At 48.7% G+C, this 20,001-nt stretch overlaps 1 protein-coding gene across 1 annotated transcript in view; it reads left to right on the top strand.

Annotated features, from left to right (window-relative positions):
• Positions 1-1,952: 1,952 nt before the first annotated feature.
• Positions 1,953-20,001, top strand: part of ELOVL5 (ELOVL fatty acid elongase 5) — a 76,644-nt gene continuing 58,595 nt past the window's right edge. Inside the window, exon 1 of the mRNA XM_055136839.1 lies at positions 1,953-2,203. The gene's annotated coding sequence lies outside the window, so the exon portion shown is untranslated. The remainder of the gene's footprint in view (positions 2,204-20,001) is intronic.

Raw genomic sequence — 20,001 nt, 5'->3', positions numbered from 1 at the left:
TAAATTTGTAAAACCCAGTAAGAGAGAATTTAGGGTGAGAATTTAATAATTTATTGTTAAAGTCTTCTTGTGTGTATGCTTTTCACTGCTCTTGGATACAAAATTCTTAGCTAATCTGAGTATCTTGGTTTACATTGTAGCACTTACCATACAGCAGAGCAATTGAGTCCTGTCTATATCATTTTACAAGCTACAGGGATTCTTGAAAGTTTTAGGGGTGGAGGTAGTTGTGGGGGAGGGGTTGTGTTACACAGGGAGGTGCTCACAGGTTATACCTGGCTTTGCATTCAGGAACCACTCCTGTTGGTGCTTTGGGGGACCATAAAAAATACTGGGGGTGAGCCCGGGTTGGCCATGGGCAAGGCAAGCAAGCTCCTACCCACTTTACTATCTCTCCAAGCCTGATTCTTGAGAATTTTATTTTATTTATTTATTTATTGTTTTTTTGTTTTTGCTTTTTGGGTCGCACTGGCAATGCACAGGGGTTACCTCCTGGCTTTGCACTCAGGAATTACTCCTGGCGGTGCTCAGGGGACCATATGGGATGCTGGGAATCCAACCCCGGTCGGCCGTGTGCAAGGCAAACGCCCTTACTGCAGTGCTATTGCTCCAGCCCCAGATTCTTGAGAATTCTAAATGCTAATATTCAGTATAGTATTTACAAACTGTAGTCATTTTAATGAGTTTGTGGGGTTGAATGGCAAATACCTGTTACAAAATCTCATTTATTAGAGACAAGGATGTAGCTACTCAATCAAGTGCCAGGCCTGTTAACACACACACACAATTTTACTTTGGCATGACCTACTTCATATTTGGTTTTATGTGTTGTTGAATGGCATTTGCCTGTTAAAAAAACTCATTTATGGCCGAGGGAGTGGGGGGGGGATGGTAAGGATGTAGCTCAATAGTCAAGTGCCAGGACTTGGTGGTACACAGACAAAATCTAATGTATTTGGGTACGTTTAAATAACCTCATTTGTATTTGGTTTGTACACCTTTTCCTATAAAGTTTTGTTTTTCACGGAGGGCACAAGATTAGTGTAAACATTGTCTGTAAAAATTAATTTGCCAACATTAAATGAGGGATTGCCTGGAGTCAATGGGGTTAGTGAGATCGAAATACAGCAGGAAGGAAGCGTGTGCACACGTGAACATGTGTGTGCCCGCTGGCATTCAACTCTTCCAGCTAGCGCCCAGGCTTGCATGTAGCTTGCAGAGGCTCTGGGCAGCGGGTTCCGGAAGCTAAACTGGCGGGGCGGGGGCGGGGGGCGTGTAGGGAGCTGGACAGAAGGAAGACCTGGAATCCTAGGCCTATGGCCTTAAATTAGCCAACTATGAAAAACAGCAGGATCCTCTGTCCCTGAGCCAAGCACTTTAAGGGCTAAATGTATTGTACTCTAAAGATATCTCCCAACCATCTTTGCAAGTCTTTGAAAATTTGAATTTCTAGAGCGCTAGAAATAATCCCTGGTAAATCCAACACTTGGGAGTTTGCTAGAACGTCTGTTTGGGGTGCTTTTGTGGTTGCTGCCTTCGTGTGTGCGCGCGTGTGCGAGTGTGCTGATGTACGTGTGTGCATATGTGCACGTGTGTTTACGTGTGTGCATGTGCGCGCGTGAGCGTGCATGCATGTGTGAGTGTGCACGCATGTGAGCGCCCGTGTGTGCGTGTGCGGGCACGGGCGCGCGCGTGCCCGCTGGCATTTAACCCTCCCAGCGCGCGCCAGGCGCGCGTGTGGCTCGCAGAGGATCGGGCAGCCGGATCCAGCCGTCCGACGGCTGCCGCTCCTCCCCGCCTCGCCGGCGCTCGGGCCCGGGAAACGTCCAGGCCGCCACTGCGCAGGCTCCGCGTTCCACGCAGGCTTATTAGGCAGAAAGGGGCGAAACTCGGCCCGAGACACGTGAACCGACCGAGACCAACCCGGGCCGGGGGCTGCGCACGGCATCCCACTCCGGCCTTCACAGTCACGAAAGTTCCATTGTCCGGCCATTGGCTCCGGGGCCGCATGACGTCACAGCGCCGGGCTGGGCCTCCGGGCCGCGATTGGCTGCCCGCGCCATTGTGACGTCACGGCCGCCCACGCCGGTGTGGGGACCCGGCGCCGCCTCCCGGCCCGCGCCGCTGAGCTCGGCTCTCCTGCTCCGCTCGGACCGCGCTCTCGCCGCTGCTCCGCGCCGCTGCCGCCGCTCGGGAGCGAGAGGTGAGCCGTCAGCTCGGGGGAGCCGGCCGGGGGCCGCCGCCCGGCCGGGACCCCCGCGCCCGCCTCCCGCCGCTGGGTCCCGGGGCCGGGCTGGGGGCGAGGAGCGGCCGGCGCGACCTCCAGCCCGGCGGGCTCCGGGGCGGTCAGGGCCCGGCCGGGGCGCCGGGGCGGGACGGCGGGAACCCCGAGAGCTGCCGTCGCACCTGTCCCGCGAGCGGCCGCCCCGACGGGGCAGTTTTGCGCGCTGACAGGCGCCGCGGGGACGCAGCGGTGCCCCGGACTCGGAGCCCGGGCGAGCACCGGCGGGCTGGGGCGTCCCACGCCCCATCCGGAGGAGGCTCGCGGCGGCGGGGGACCCGGGGAGCGTGCTCGCCCGGCGGGGTGCGGGAGAGAAGACCGGGGGAGTGCAGTCGCCCCCTGCCCGTGGCGAGCGCTCGGAGCGGGCGCTCCGGGACCCTCCGACCTTTTCTTTCTCTGCCTGTCTCCGCTCTCCCTGCGCTCTCCCGGGAGGGAAGCCCGCTAGCCTGGGACCACTTAGGTTTTTTTTTTTTTCTTTTTCCCGTTTTCATTAAAACCAGTTAACTGTGGTGGTCGGGGAGGGATGGGCTGGTGGAAAAGCGAGGGGGCGGGGAGCCGAGAGCCCCGGGACCGCGCCGGGAGCTGGGGCGCGGGAGAGGCTGGCGGGAGGTGCTCGGTGCGGAAGTGGCCCAGGGCGGGTGGAGGGGACCCCTAGGGGCGCTGGTGGTGCGTCTCGTCTGGCGAAGTGCCCTTTTACCGCTTCCCTGCGAACTAGATGCACCCCCAGCCCTCCCGCCCCTGGAGCGAAGGACTCCGAGACCCGAGCAACAGTCGTTCTTTTCTCCCGGGCTCATCTCTGCTCCGGCACCGGCAAGGGCGGCCGTCGCCCGGGTCACGATAGTTGTTTGAACTCCTTCCCGGCTTCTGGATCGCACATTGGGGCCAGCTTTGGCGGAGGTGGGCGGTGTCCTGTCCGGAAAATAGTGCGTGACTCGGAGGTTGGTCCGGGGGAACCCCGCGTGGCCGGCCGGGTGTACGGAGGGGAGCGGGCTGCCCCAGCAGCGGACCGGTAGCAGGAAATACCGAAGAGCGAGCGTTGCTGTTTGTTACTGTTAGGTTTTACAACTCGTCCCTTTAACCATTTGACAGATAACCTGTTGGTCTGCACTCCTTTTGCTTGGCACGACCCAGCAGGCAGCATCTGCAGATGCGGACAGTCAGTTTGGCGATGGATGGCTGGGAAAGGACACTTAACTTTACATTCGTGATTAGGGGACGCATGTGTCACTTTTGAAGGCAACGCAGACGGCGCCAGCCTGAGATCCCTCCAGCAAAGCTCCGCACTGAAAGAAATGGCATTCATACTCCTTTTAGCCGAAAACCTCCCATTCTAACTGGCTGCCAGGAACTTTTTTCTTTGGTTTCTTGTATTGCACTTTCTTTTCTCCATTTACTTGATTTTGGCCACACCGGGGTGCTCAGGGGCTACTACTCCCAGCTCTGCTGGGCGGAGTTGCTGTTGGCGGTGTTCCAGGGAATCTTGTGCTGGAGATCTGGTGCTGGCCAGCATCCGACCCTGGGGATCTGATCGTGACTCCTGCACGCAAAGCATGTGCTGAGTCCAGCGAACTGTCTTCAGTGCTCTTCCCCATTTCTAAATGAAGACGAAAGGGAAATGTTAGTGATAGCTAGCCGATGACGACTTTTATGGAAAATAGAATTTTGCTCAAAGTGAAAGTAGACAAGCACATTAAAATTCATCAGACTTTTTTCAAGGAAAGCGCTCTAGAACTTCAGTCGTAGCCCTCCATACCCCGCGACTTAATTTCTTAGTCTAAAAACAGGGTTTTCTGCTTGTTGCGAAATCAATAGCTTTCAAAAGATGATGCAAAAAAATCCAGCTTGTGGGGAATGTTTTAGGGATTGATCCTCACACTCAACTCAGTTTCCTAGTCTAAAAACAGGTGTTTCCCTTTGTTGTAAAATACAGATAACTCAGCCTGGGTTTTGTGGTTTAGGAATTGAACCCAGGTTGGAAGTTGTTGTTGTTGTTGTTTTTTAAATACTGTTGGGACTGGAGCAATAGCACAGCTGGTAGGGCTTTTGCCTTGCACGCGGCTGATCCGGGTTCGATTCCCAGCATATCATATGGTCCCCCGAGCAGTGCCAGGGATAATTCCTGAGTGCATGAGCCAAGAGTAACCCTTGTGCATTGCCAGGTGTGACCCAAAAAGCAAAAAACAAAACAAAAAAAACCCTGTAAATTATTTCATTCCCTGAGTTGTTTTTTTTTCTCATTTTCGAATAGAGGCCTTAATTTGTGTATTTGCTAGGATTTTTTTTTTCAGTACCTCTTTTGTTTTCAGCATGATTATTGATTGCCCTTTGTTGTAGAGGTGAGTATCCATCTATGGTGTCTTATTTCCTACTAAGATTGTAGAAATTAAGGCAAAACTTTACCTTCCTTTAAAGTATGTTGGATACCTAAGTATACCTTGATTTTTTTTCTTTCCCTACCACATCCTTCCTCTCCCCTAAGAAGTTTGTAACTATTTTGGATTCTTCTGTATCCCAACTCTTCTGCTAATATTATTGATAAATGCATCCTCTTTTGCATACATTCCATTTCAGGTGTAAGTAGTTTTAGCACTTACCTTTTAAGAGTTGCTTTTCCTCTGCCCTTTGGCTACACCTGGCTGTGCTCAGGGCTTACTCTTGGTTCTGTGCTCAGGGATCTCTCCTTTCACTGCTTACGGGACCATATGTGGTGCCGGGGGATCAAACCCAAGTTGGCTCTTTGCAAGGCAACCTCTGCAGTACTATACCTCTCAGACACCCCCCCCTCTTGCTGTCTTTTTAAAAGAGTAGAATGCCTGGTGTATTTCCATATTCACATTCCTCTCATCTACAACATATGTCCTCTTTCATCTGTCCATTACTGTTAGGGTTATTAGGTCATCGGACCCTGTGCTATTTATGTAAGTTATTCCTTAAGCATCTAGCCTTGTGTTAAAAGTCCATCTTCAACCACCCAAGATTAATTTGACATTTTTTTTATTTAATTAATTTTTTAATTGAGTCACCACGAGAACAGTTACAGGGCTTTTAGGATTGAGTCTCAGTCATACTATGCTCAAACTCCCATCCCTTCACCAGTGCACATGTTCCACCACCAATAACCCCAGCATACCACCCCTCCCACTCCCTCTCTGCCTGTGTGGCAGATGATTTTCACTTGACTCTTTCCTTTGATTACATTCAATTTTCAACAGGAAACTCACTACCATTATTTGGAGTTTTTCCCCCAACAGTCAGACCTGTCGGAATGGCATCATTAGATTGTATGTTTTCTATTGTTGGTAACAAAGAGCATATGATGTTGCACGGTCGTGAAAGCGGCTGCCCAGATTTGGGATTCTGGTATTAAGTCCAGAGGTGTTTCTGCCAGCAGCCGCTGCATTCTGAGATTGGTTTCTGTGGTGCTGGGATTATGGCTGTTCAGGAGCGGAGGAGCTATCCATGGGCGACCAGTTCAAGGTCTCATTTGGGCAGGAGGCAGGGCCGGTTCTGCCTCCCCCATCACAAGTTTCCCCATGCATCCCATCCCGTCACTGCAAATTCCTACCTCTCTGTCCAATTGGTTCTGAACGGTGGCAGTCACCATGCTGTCCAGGGGGGAAAAGGACAAGGGACAGAAACCCTTCCCCTCTCAGGGTTGCAGGGGCCATTGCTTAGTTCAGAGTCCAGGAGTATATCTGCCAGCAGCCACTGCCTTCTGAGATTGGTTTCTGTGCCTCTGGGATAATGGACGCTCAGGGGTGGCGGAGCTGTTCCTGAGCATATATTTTGTATATAATTTGACATTTTTTTAATGTCAAATTTCTTAATCCCTAAAATTGGTTCTATTCTTACAGCCTCAGACACAATTCTTAGATTGTGTGTGTGTGTTGGGGGAGGTGGAAGGGGATGGGGGATATATGTCTGTTGGGGAGGGTCTATTTATTATTTACAAAGATGAGTTGACAGCTCCAGAGGGCTCCCAAAATTAAGTTATTCATTAATCACTTCCCTTACACCCAAAGGGAGTCAGAATCAAGATTTCTGGGGCACTAGGAATCCAGACCCTGCAGTCTGCTCCTAGCTGTGCTGTGGGAGGTGAGGTGGAGAGGGAGGCAGTGTATCTTCAGGCTGGGCTTAGGGAAGTGACCATGCGTTGCTGGGAGTGCCTGGATCGAACTGGGCCTTCTACATGAAAAGCTTTGACTGCTGAGCTGTCTCTTATGCCTTGGGGCTGGGACTTTTTTTTTTTAACTTTTTTTTTTTTTTTTTTTTGCTTGTTGGGTCACACCCGGCTATGCACAGGGGTTAATCTTGGCTTTACACTCAGGAATTACTCCTGGCAGTACTCGGGGAACCATATGGAATGCTGGGAATCAAACCCTGGTTGGCCGAGTGCAAGGCAAAGGCTCTACCCGCTATACCATTTCTCCAGCCCCCCCTCCATTTTTTTTTTTTTTAACATCTTGGAAAGCCTTAGGGCCTTTCAAAAATTCCCCCAGTGATGCTGAATTTGCCAGGATGCTTTTAGTGCTAGAGGCAAAATTCCAGTTAACCTTAAATCTAAGAACCCAGTTGAGCTTAAGTCAAAGAACCCAGTTGACCCTAAATTTGGTTATTTGAAGCCAGAATCCTGTTGGTTTAAATGGCCACTTGTCTTGAAGATTCCCGAGTGCATATCCCTTGCTGTTTCACTGCTAACTATCCCTCACTTCTACCCCTCAACCATTTTCCTGTGGGAACTTTCATTTCTAGCACTTTCCCCCAAAAGGCCCATGGCTAAATTTAAGGTTAGTGGTTGACAGCTTTTACTTAGATGAATAACTAAAAGAGTTTCCTAGGTTTACTTGACCTAACGCTCCCTTTTCAGACACAAGACTCAGTATTCCTAGAACTCAACCTTTAAGGCTGGGATCTTGCTCCCTCACCAACTTGGAGGTCTCTGCTAACTGGAACAGAACCATGGAAATCTGATAACCTGCTTCTTCCCCGAACTGAGGAAGTGAATTTAAACCTCACTCTTTTCAGGGTCATTACCAAGGATATCTGTACTAGGAAGGTCATTTGATTAGACCAAATGGAACCAATATTTGAATTTAGCCTTTTGTTTTGTAGAGGAATCCAACAGGAACAGGTTAGAGTATTCTAGATGGAGGTTAGACAATAAGTTTCTGGAATGCTGACAGATAAAGCAAATAATCTTATTCAGGTCTTTTTTAAGTCGAACTACTCAGAACTCTTTTTTTTTTCTTTTGGTCTGGGAAATTTTGTACATGATCCCAGGCATATCACATAGGTATGCAAATCAATTTTTTATGATTTATTGATAATAAATTAATTTTACTTTCTGTTATTTTGGGGAGGTCCTATGCCAGTGATGGTTAGGGAATCTAACCAGGCTTAGCCCCATGCAAGGCAAGTGCCTTAAACCCTGTGCTATTTTTCCAGTTCTACTGATTTATTAAGGCTGGAGCGATAGCACAGTGGTAGGATGTTCACCTTTCACACAGCCAACCTGTGTTCGATTCCTCCGCCCCTCTCGGCGAGCCCGGCAAGCTACTGAGAGTATCGCGCCCGCACGGCAGAGCCTGGCAGGCTACCTGTGGCGTATTGGATATGCCAAAAACAGTATCAGTAAGTCTCAAAATGAGAGACGTTACTGGTGCCTGCTCGAGCAAATCGATGAGCAATGGGATGACAGTGACAGATTTATTTTGTTTTTGGGCTATACCCAAAGCTCAGGACTTACTCTTGGCTCTGTGCTCAGGGATCACTCATGGCAGTGCTCAGGGAAACAAATGTGGTGCTGGCCATGTGCACGAGAGCCCCTTAACCCCTTAACTCTCTCTCTGGCCCCATACATTGGTTTCCAAATACTGTGTGACACACTCACATTGCTATGTGATGTGTCCCCTAGTTTGAGTCGATAGTCTAGTAGATTGAAGCTGATAGAAAAGAGGGCAGAAGTCAAAAAGTTTCAAAGGCAAGTCATTAGTAATTTATAATTATTGTTGACATTTATTGGGCCATTGTGACAAACTGTGGGGCCCTTCACATGATGTCTTTCAGTCCCTGTTCACTCTGCAATTGTCCCTTCGCTGTGAGCTCTGACATGCTGTTTAGATGCTTGCCAGCATCATGGTGAGGTTCCCCGCCCCCCTCTCCCCCGGCTTGTTGTTCCCTCCTTGCAGCACTGCTGTGAACCACGGAAGCATTTAAACCAGAAGGAATTGTGCATTATGAAGACTGTGCTCTTGGAACTTCAGAGTTTGGTTTTTAGACCTGAAAAGAGAATTGATTTCATTTGTGTTCCTATGATCTGCCTCGTGGAACAGGAGTCTTGTCAGTGTGTGTGACAGACTGGCCTGGGAGTTGGAGAGTGTGAAGATGGTCTGAAATGCTGTTAGAGGAGGAAGGGCGGAGGGGGAGCGGGGGAGTGATGAGGAACCACGAGCACCAACTGGAGATTTTGGTTCCAAGATTAGAGCCTTTCGGTGGTTTGGAGAGTGGTGGGAGGGAGGGCGCCCTTAAGACCAGGTGGTTGGCCTGGGGGTGTCACTCAGCAGCTCTGCACGTGCCTTGCCTGTGTGAGACCTGGAGTGATCCCTGGCACCACCCCCCCTCTCGCCCTGCCCCAAGTTGAAGGCTGGTTGAGGAAGCATGACTTATAATGGGAGGTGGGAGCATTGGCTGCAGCTGGCCCCAGCTCAGGGGCCCTGCAGACAGCTTCCTCCCCTCCAGGCCATGCTTCTTCCTCCCCGCAGCCAGTCAGGACACTTTCTCTTTCATCATCCTGTGCACAGCCCTGTCACCACATTTCCTTGATTGTTTCATCCAGCTTCTCACATTTTAATGTCCGGGTAGAGAAGCAGTGTTCTCACTGGCAGCATCTTAAAGCTCTGCCAGGGCCTCAGGTGGGGGTGAGCAAGGGAAAGGCCCCAGGTCTGATGGTGGAGCCAGCAGGGAGAGCCCAGGCCTGTTCTCGTTCTCTTCACCTCATCCACCTCACTGGCCATCTCAGCTCACACAATAGGTGTTACGATAAATGTAGCCTTATGAAACAGGCTTATACAAACCCACTGTAGCACTGTCGTTCATTGATTTGCTCGAGCAGGCACCAGTAATGTCTCCATTGTGAGACTTGTTACTTTTTTTCGCATATTGAATACACCATGGGTAGCTTGCCAGGCTCTGCTGTGTGGGCAGGATACTCTTGGTAGCTTGCTGGGCTCTCCGAGAGGGACGGAGGAATTGAACCCGGGTCAGCCTTGTGCAAGGCAAACGCCCTACCCACTGTGCTATCGCCACATGTATGTTTATTGAAACTAGCATCCTGAGGCATTGTCGAAACAAGAGGCTTCTTTCTTGCACAAACCTGGATGCCATAGTCTGTTGATCCAGCTTGTTAGAAAAACATAGGAAAACCAACTCTTGAGTCTTGATTTTTCATTAAAAATGAAAAATTGGGCCAGAGAAGTCGCTTAGCCCTAGAGCACTTGCTTTGCATGTGTGTGGCCTTGGGTTAGATTCCCTGCACTGCAAAAAGAAAAATGAAAGTGGGCCAGACCAGGAGTGGTGGGGAGGCTGAGAGTGAGTGCTGGACTTTCGGCATTTGCCTTGTATGTGATTCACCCCATCCCTGGCACCACAGAGTCCCCCTGCCACATTACCAGGTGTGACTTTGGAGGGCCCAGCACTGCTGTGGTCGCCCCTCCCCGCTTTCAGGTCAAATAATAGACCCCCTGACACTGCAGGTCTAAGCAGCAACCTTTGCATTGAACTGCCTTTCCTGGCTGGCTGAGAATTGCCAGGAAGCCCCCGAAATGAAACGAAGATGGGGCAAAGGCAATTCCCTGCCTGGGAGAGTGCTCGGAGGGCATACCTGCCCCTCAAAACAGTTAAAAGTGATTTCTGTGGCCCTTTTGGAGCTGAGCATTTTTATTTTCATTTTTGCTAAGAACAAGTCCTTCATTTGGCGAGGGATAGAGAATGAAAATTGAACTAATTGAGGTATTAGAGAGGTAGGTGTGAATTGTGGCAGTGATAGTAGCAGGTAGACGGATATTGTTGATCTCTTTTTAAATTCCAATTTGTTGTTTTGGGTTCGATACTACACCCAGCAGTGCTCAGGGCTTATTCCTAGCTCTGTGCTCAGGGTTCACTCCTGGTGGTGCCTGGGGACTGCATGTGAAACCAGGGATCATATTGAGCATTTAAGGTCAGCCAGTGCAAGGCTGGAGCCTTAACAACCCCTACACCCTCTCCACAGCCCAGCTAGGCACGTCAACGTAACTGCTGTGATGTTCTGACTGAGCAAAATGAATTAATTATTCAGTAAATAACCTGGGTAATTTTGAGTTTCTATACTAGAGGCTCCCCTGCCCCCTAGAATCCATTAATGTTATAATCAAACTGGAATCTTGCTGGCATGGGAGCAGTTTGATTTATTTACATTTGCATTGCACTTGATTTGGTTCTGGGGCTATCCCCATCTGTGCTCTGACTACTCCCAGCTCAGTGCTTTGGGGGGGGGGGTGGTGGGAGCAGGGGTTGTCACTCCTTGGGGGGGATTTCAGTCCTCTAATATGCAAATCATCTGCTCTCGCTCTGCTCTCTAGCTCTCTCGCTCACTCACCCTGTTTTTCTGGTCCTGCGTTTGCATTTTGGATTGTTCCTGTATGAAAATGTTCATACTTGAATTTCCAGAAAGACTAAATTTCCTCCCCTTTTCTCTCCTTTCCTGCCAAGTTCTGTTGAAAGTACAATCATGTGTTTGTATCTTAAGTAGGTTTTGTACCTTTGGTTTATGTCTCCTGGCTGACTGGGTAATTTTGAAAGTAGCTTAGCACTTTTAGTGCCGCTGTTGTTAGGCTTGGTCTGGAGTGATAGTACAGCGGGTAGGGCGTTTGCCTTGCACATGGCCAACCCGGGTTCGATTCTTCCGTCCCTCTCGGAGAGCCGGGTGAGCTACCGAGAGTATCCCACCTGCATGGCAGAGCCTGGCAAACTCCCTGTGGCTATTTGATATGCCAAAAACAGTAACAACTAATCTCACAATGGAGACATTACTGGTGCCTGCTCGAGCAAATCGATGAACAATGGGAGGACAGTAATACAGTGTTACTGTTAGGCTTTCTTATTTGTAGTGGGGTGGGGGGGGCTCTGAAGGAATGCTGGGGGTCCTGCAGCATGTCTCTCCCACCATGCCTTGGGTATCCATGACCCTCCCACTCCCCATCCCACTGCCTTTGCCAGGCCAGGTGTCTCAGGGCAGTGTTGCTTGGGTCCTTGGTGCTCACAGTCACCGGGATGTACTCCTCTCTTGCAGTGCTGGGGATCAAACTTGGGAACTCGTTCATGACAGCCCTTCGGGCTGTTGCCCTGTCCTCTTTGAGGACACACAGGTTTTTTTTTGAAACACAACAGCCATGTCTGTGATTTTATATGAGGGTTAGTGGCCTCCTGCTAGCAGCACGTGCTGCTCATAGATTTCATCCATCTCTGGCGATTTTACCTTTGCCCTTTCCTTTCCCCCATTGTCAACAATTCCGCCCTGTCGCATTGATCTCCTGAGCTCACACTAAACAGACATGAGTCAGGTCACGCCAGAAAATTGGCCACTCAGGTCTCTCTCTTACCTGATACACTGAAGCTCTGAGTTCCAGTTCCCCTTTTGTCTTGGCACTACCAAAGCTGCTGCAAAGTAATTGTTGTGAATTTACCCTTCCCCAAAGAATAGTTCTCATGGTACCGAATTCAATAATTATTCATTTGCTTCCCTGGGAGTTTGGTGGTGTGATGTGCTCTCCCCAGGGGCGTCGTTCGGGGCTCCTCTGCTGCACTCTTTGGCAGGAGAAAGAAATGATTTTAATATTGACTGACATTCATGACACGGCCGCTTGCCACATGCTTAGCGACTGTGGCTCTTCGGGTTTAGAAGAGCACCCGCTTGGGGAGCGGCTCGAAGAGGGTGTCTTCCAGGTGAGATGTCCGGATGGCCCTCAGCTGGGTGCTGACGGGTGAGTCAAAGCCCCAGTTATACCGGCTTTGGAGGTGTCAGCTCATCAGCATGTTGCGCAAAAGTGAAGTGGGGAACCAAATTAGTGATCAGCATTCCTCTGTTGTGTGGAATGTTCGCCGAAGCATGGCCTATAAACGTCCTTCAGAAAAATGAATGGCCACCGTCTGTGGAAGCCTTTGCAGCCTACACAAAGGGCAAGACTGTTTCTGGGGGGCGCTTGTTTCATGCAGGTGCTCATTGCTGCCTACCCAGTTACTTTTTCAGTTCATTCCGGCCTCAGAGAGCCCCGCCCCGTACTGAGTGAGTGAGGAGCTTGGACTCGGTTGCATGGCTTGTTGCAGGCGCCTCTGCGGGTGGGTGGCAGGGGGCTGAAGTGGCCCACGCTGAGCACCCCCTGCTCTGCCCGATCTCAGATCTAAGTAGTGATTTTGGTCTTGGCAGCTTTAGGTCCCGACTGGAGGAAGCTGGGGAGTGTCTTGCTCATCCTTGCAAAGTCTGCAGTGTTGGCAAGATAGCTAATAGAGGACTTTCACAGTAGTGAAGCTGTAGTAAGACAAACTTAGTAAGAGCACAAAGGGAAATTGGTGGGCACTTTTTTTTTTTTAATGTTTGATAAAGTTTTTTTTTCTTTTTTTTAAATTTAATCACTGTGAGCTACAGCTACAAAGCTTTCATGTTTGAGTTTCAGTCACAATGATCGAACACCCATCCCTCCACCAGTGTACATTTTCCACCACCAATTTCGAGCAAATAGATGAGCAATGGGGTGACAGTGACACTGACAGAATTTCCCCAGTATCCGCAACCCACCCCCACCCTCTGTGCCTCTGTGGCAGACAATTTCTCTTTTACTCTCTCTTTACTTATGAGCATTATGGTGTGCAGTACAGATACTGAGAGGCTATCATGTTTAGTCCTTTATCTACTTTCAGCACACGTCTCCCATCTTGAGCGATCACTCCAACCATCATTGACTTGGTGGGCCGCCTTTGAAAGACTGGCCTTCGATTTCTTTCCTGACTCCATTTTCAGATATCCTGCACCTAAGCCTGGTGCAATCAGAAGAGCTCTAAAATCCCAGTGTAAGACAAATACAAGTGTTATGGGGCCCAGATGCCGCTTAGCTGTACCAGCATGGCTGGCTGACGGCACTGAGCCTGGTATCTTTACCTGGCGCCACCTCCCCCTTGAGTTTGGACTGGCATTGTGAGCACCCAGCCCCAGGGAGCTCTTTTCTCTGGTTGTCTTAGTTCCCCTGCTGCAGGGATAAGGCATGTGTGTTTTGGAAGCATCTACCAGGTCATTCTGATAAGGCTCCATTCAGCCTGGTGTTGGCCATATTTCTCCCAGCTCTCTGCTGTTTTGGGATCCCTAGATTATTTTAGAACAGCTTTGTTATCTTTCTGGGTGTGGGTTCCAAGAACAGACAACATTCTGAATGTTACAAGTACCATAATTCCAAAAAAATAAGAGAATCATAAAATTGAGGCTGATTTGTGTATTAATATAGGCTGTGAACAGGTGCTAAACTGTTGGCTTTAGAGATGAATGTTGGCTCTCTGTAAAGAAAATGAATGATTACTAGGTTGTATTTGCTTTTTAAAATGTTACATTCTAGCAGGCTTCCTTCCTTCCTTCCTTCCTTCCTTCCTTCCTTCCTTCCTTCCTTCCTTCCTTCCTTCCTTCCTTCCTTCCTTCCTTCCTACCCTCCCCTTCTTTCTTTCTTTCTTTCTTTCTTTCTTTCTTTCTTTCTTTCTTTCTTTCTTTCTTTCTTTCTTTCTTTCTTTCTTTCTTTCTTTCTTTCTTTCTTTCTTTCCTTCCTTCCTTCCTTCCTTCCTTCCTTCCTTCCTTTCTTTCTTTCTTTCTTTCTTTCTTTCTTTCTTTCTTTCTTTCTTTCCTTCCTTCCTTTCTCTCTTTCTTTCTCTCTTTCTCTTTCTCTCTGTTTTAACACATTTTAGTTTTGCCTGTCATCCACTTCCACACAGACAGCACTTGTGAATTTGGGATGTCTTAGCTTGTGTTTAAAAAGAGAAATGTGCTTTTGTGTCATATGCCATATTTATGTTTACACATTGAATTTAAATCTTTCTGAATACTTGGTGTTCTCTTGGTGGGGGTGACATAGCGTTGATAATTGTTTCTTTATCTCTTCTAATTTCAACTAAAACTTGTAGCACTGCTGTTTTGTATGCATTAGCTTGTAGAATGGAGCTGGAATTTAGCTTGGAGAATCAGTTTAGAGAGCTTTAGAGTGGATGTGATCATTTATTTTGAATATTCAAGTTAATCACATCAGTTAAAAGATCGCAATCAGATAAGAATTAGAAGTTGCTGCCCACAGCAGATAATGTTGTTTAAAAGCTTCTTAAATTTTGCAAATACATGCTATTTGCAAGTATAATGTGATTTAGATGTCAAGAATATGATTAAAGTAGGGTTCAGCCTCCTTTTCTGTTTTTTGGGCCTCCCAAGCAGTGCTTTGAAGTCCAGATGCACATTTGTCCCCCTGGTGATTCTCAATTGTATTTTCAGCCAGCCAAAGAGCCTGTGGTACTGGGATCACCCTGGCCACCAGCAATGCTGGGGTTGGGGTTGGTGCTCCCAGGCCACACTGCGGTGCTGGGGGGTAGGTGCAGCTGTGCTGGGTGGGGTGGTGGTATGTCTCCAGAAGGATTCTCTAAACAGAAGGATTCTCTAAATACTGTGCTTGCTTCTTTTCCTGAGCAGGGTGTGTGTGTGTGTGTGTGTGTGTGTGTGTGTGTGTGTTGCTGTGGCGTGAACCCAGGGCCTCACACATACAAGACATGTGCTTTACCCTCAAACCCCCAGAGTATCTCCTCTTTGTTTAGGGTTTGGTATGTGGGGACTCAGTGCTGTGACCTCAAAGGGCAGTGGCCAACTGCCATGTAGGGTGAAGCTGCTACCTTCTGTTGAGTGCTGGGACAGAGCTTCAAGGTAGAGTTGGTCTTTGTGTGGGGGGAGGAGTGGCACATTTTCAAGGGCTTCTCTCAGTTCAAGATTTAGTGGAGTAGGGGCTGGAGTGATAGCACAGCGGGTAGGACATTTGTTTGCCTTGCATGTGGCTGACCTGGGTTTGATTCCCAGCATCCCATAGGGTCCCCTGAGTACCGCCAGGAGTAATTCCTGAGTGTCTGAACCAGGAATAACCTCTGTGCATTGCTGGGTGTGACCCAAGAAGCAAAGAAATTAAAAATAAGTAAATAAATAAGAGATTCAGTGGTGTAGTTTGCAAAGTACTGTTTCAGGACAGATCTCAGTGGGTGATAAACTTCCTGCTGAATTCAAGCGTACCTCCACCCACTCATTGTTGGTCTCATTTAATTCTTATCTGTTTCTTCTTTTTTTTTTTTGCAAAATTTTAAAGTTGAAGATCAACACCACCAGCTTTATCCCAGAGGCCAGCCCTGTCCTCTCTATCCTGATTCATTCACTCTCCTCCCGCCTTTACCTTCCTGGTGACCAGTGATTGGTTGTGTGAGTTCAAGTTGATTTTTGTTTCATTTAGTCAATTTGTGTGTTTTCTCTTTGTGCCACTAAGGAGAGAACTCGCCGAGTGCCTTTCTGTCCACAGCTGCCTAGTTTTTTTCACCATTCATCTTTGGAGGGGCACAGTCCGCAGTGTTCAGGGACTGAACCCCAACCCTCCCCATGCAAAGCCCAGTCCACTAGGCTCTCTCTGGCCCTGCCGCATGGCTGCAAATAGCAGAATTTTACCTTTCATCAGGACAGACTCTATCCCATTTGTTCTATATGCTACATCCTTATTACCAGCCACTGGTGTACTCAGGTCACTCTGTCTTAGGTATTCACTCTCTGTCTTAGGTATTCAAAGTAAGGCTACAGTGAACCCAAGAGGATGAGGCACACATCACTTCAAATTAGTCTTTTTATCTTTTGGAGGTAAATGCTCAGAAATGGAATAACTGGATCCCATGAAATTTCTATTTTAACGTTTAGGGTAGCCCTCCCGCCATATTTTTGGTGGCAGCTGCAGCAGCTGACAGTCACCTGTGTAGAGAGGGATCTTTCTCCAGCACTTTCTTGTCTGTTTCTTATTAGATAATTGTTCTCATAATCTGTGTGGCAGAATCATTCCTTTTTTGATTCGCATGAATTAACTATTTATAACCTTGCCCATTAAAAAAAAGCAGATTTTTTTTATTGCTGTGTTATAGCAGCTCTTTGTAAGTTTTGCTTTTTTGAGTCACACCTGGTGATGCACAGGGGTTACTCCTGACTTTCTTTGCACTCAGGAATTACTCCTGGCGGTGCTTGGGGAACCATATGGGATGCTGGGAATTGAACCCGGGTCAGCCGCGTGCAAGGCAAACACCCTACCCATTGTGCTATTGCTTCAGCCCCTCTTTGTAATTTTTGGATATTAGACCCTTGTCAGAATATTTTTACCCATTGTCAGAATATTTGGTGTGCAAATCTCCTGTTCATAAGATGTCATTTTTATGGAAATTGATTTTACAGTGCAGCTTTTAGTTTGCTGTTTCGTTAGTTTATTATACAGCAGCATGTACGTATTTTAGTGGTGTGGGAATCCAACCCAGGGTCTCATGCATGCAAGACAAAGGTCTCTACTGCTGCCTTTACTCTGTCCTCCACCTCCTCTATCCCACACTAGCAGCTTAATTCAAAGTTACGTTTTGAAACCATGTCCTGATACTCCCACCCATAGTGCTGACTTCCAAGTGTTGTGGCTTCCCATGGATTAGTTTAGGCGTCTGTAGCTCCTCCAAGGACATGGGGTCTGCTGCTTCCTGTCCAGCTCAGACTCATAACTTCTCAGCACAATGTTCGCCCGGGTGTCCTTCAGAGCTTGCCCTCCTGTTGGCCAACATGACCAGGAGCACACCACCAACCAACTGGCCCAGCACATCTGGGTTTAGATCTGTCTCACCAGCCACACCTTCCCCCAGTGCAGATAATTAACAGTGCTGTGGATGTGGCCGTTGATTGCTGCTTGTAGTGGAGATCCTGGAAGAGTAGGGACTCCAGCAATGGGAATTCAAAAATAGAGATTCGTGTGTCTCCGTCGAGGTGGGGGGAGTAGGTGGTATGGGGCTGCTACAGTTGGAGATAGGTTTCCTGCTGCTCACCGTGCACCAGGCTAGAGTGACCCGCATCTTGCAGCAGGATGGAGAGAGGCAAATAAAATGGCCGGGAGCATTTGTACATACTGTCTCCGACGGGCAGTTTCCCATGGGTTTGCTTTTGTCTGGCCTAGAGTGGATTCTCCTGAGTGACTAGAGAATCTCTTCTTGAATCTGAGCAGCCATGGCCGCTGAGTGCTGCTGCTGTATCATAGATCTGAGATCGTGGCTTTAGGTGCTGTGAGTTCCAACGTAATTCTGGTGCATTGGGCTGGGAGTGTCAGGAAAGGCTGGAGAATCACCAGGAATGTGCCTACTGGAAAGAAGGAAAGAGGAAACATTAATTCAGCAGAGGTTTTGAGGATGTGTGGGGGGCGGGGAGGGATCTGGGGAAGGTAGCTGAGAAGCACGTGAGGACTGGAAGGACAGTGGTAGCAGGGATCTTGAACACTGTGGTGCCCTGGGGTGCTACTTTGATTAAGGTTAGCCAGTTTCCTAAGACCGTCGAGGTGAGACTAGAAAGATGCCTTTGGCTGGTGGAGGAGGAACATGGCCGGGAGACAGGGATTATGCAGTGGGAGACCGGGATTATGCAGTAGGGAGAGTGTTAGCCCTGTTGAGACACTTTAATGGCCTCAACTCGGTAATAGCTTTGGGGAGGCAGAGAAGTGGTTCTAAATCATGTCTGTTTAACATCTTAAGAACTGGTGGGGAGGAAGTGGGTACAGTGGGTTAGCAGTACCTTAGTCTGCTGCATCACTTGAGCCATGATGAAACAAAAGTTGGAAGGTGAAAGTGGCTGGGGAGCCCAGAGTCACCTTGGGAGCTGCAGGGCCACACTAGAACTGCACCAGAATTGTTGTCTGGCTTTCCTGATGTGTCACAGCTGGAGGCACTGCCTCGGGGGAGCAGAGCCCATGGGCATGTGGAGGAGGCACCTGCAGAAGGGAAGTGGTGTTGGAATTCAGCCCTGAGAGGTGAATTTAATTTGACAGGGCTGGACAAGGCCCAGGAGATCATAGGAGACTGGCTTCAAAGGAGAGGCCCATATGAGTTCGGTGCTCCCGAAAAGCTGCATTTTGAGAACAGAATTTGGGGTCCTTCAAGGAAGTAATAGAAGATAATACTGCAGAAGTGTTTTGAAATAGTGGAGGACTTTGATAAAAGATTAAGCTGTTTAGCCTTAATTCTTGAAGCCATGAGAGCCAAGTAGCCTTTGGTAGTAAAGAATTAGTATGATCATGACAGCAGGTCTGCATTTGTTCCAGTCATATTAGGTGATGGTGGTCCACAGAATAACGGCATTCCCTTCTCCCATGTTTCCCACCCAAAGATGTCTAGTTCCTGCTCTCCATCGGGTGATAGGCAAAAGGGAACTCCGGGCGCTAATCGTCGGGCTAAAATGGGAAGAGTGGGCTAGAGCTGGGCTCAGTGATCAGAAGGTCCTGAAGTAGGAATGAGGGAGGCAGAAGAGAACTAAGAAGAGGGTGGCCAAGGGCACGGCCCAATGTTACTGGATTTGAATGTGGGTGAAGAGAAGTTCAGGCAGCCTTTGGATCCTGGACGCAGTTTCTAGCTTGATTTTGATCCAGTGAGACCTGTTTGGAAATTCCGATCTCTGGAACTGTAAAACAAATCTGTTTTTTTTTTCTTTGTGTGTGTGTGTGTGTGTGTGTTTGCTTTTTGGGTCACACACAGCCATGCACAGGGGTTACTCCTGGCTCCGCACTCAGGAATTACTCCTGGCATTTCTCAGGACCATATGGGATGCTGGGAATTGAACCTTGGTCGGCCACATGCAAGGCAAACACCCTTCCTGCTGTGCTGTCGCTCCAGCCCCAAGTCTGTTGTTTTAAGCTACGGGTTTGTGGTAGTTAGTTAGAGCAGCTGGAGAGAGCAAATCCCCGTTTGCAGAATGAGACTATTGTTCTGGTTTTTCTAGTTGAAAAATTTCTGTTGTATTTTGAGCCCCCGGCAATTATTTGGGGTTACTCCTGATGGTGGTGCTGGGGGAGGGTCCAACATGGGACTCCTACATACAAAGCCTGTGCTGCAGCCAAATAACTGAGTCATTTATTAGCTGGAAGGGACGGAAGGATGTTCCAGTGGTCAAGGAATGCATAGAGAACAGCGCTGGCAGAGGAGAGGATAAGACGGGGTGGGGGAGGTAGTTGGGGGCCTTGCAGAGGACAGTTGGTGGACAGAGCGGGACATGCTTTCAAGCTGCTGCAGGGGCCAGTTAGAGGGCCACTTCTGTCTTGATGCTGTTGTATCTCCCTCCGAGCTGGGAAGAATGGAGACTCGACTGATGTCTGTGAAAAAGGGTCAACGCATGCCATTACCGTAACAGTCACATACTTGTTCTTCACAACATCGACTTGCTGTTGAACCTTTCGTTATTTTTGGGAGAGGGCACTCCTGGCAGTGCTTTGCAGAGACACTGTGGTGCATGAAACAAACCTGGCCCTGTTCTGCCAAGCCTGAGCTCTGCCTGGGCGGCTCTCGAGCCTTCACCATTGAGCACTGTACTTATTTTATTGCAGGGTGGGGGTGGAATTTTCGTCACAGCCAGCAGTGCT

Source organism: Sorex araneus, chromosome 4 (genome assembly GCF_027595985.1).
Source record: "Sorex araneus isolate mSorAra2 chromosome 4, mSorAra2.pri, whole genome shotgun sequence".
Taxonomy (NCBI): Eukaryota; Metazoa; Chordata; class Mammalia; order Eulipotyphla; family Soricidae; genus Sorex; species Sorex araneus.
The sequence above is the reverse complement of the archived record's forward strand: the minus strand, read 5'-3'. Positions and strand labels throughout refer to the sequence as shown.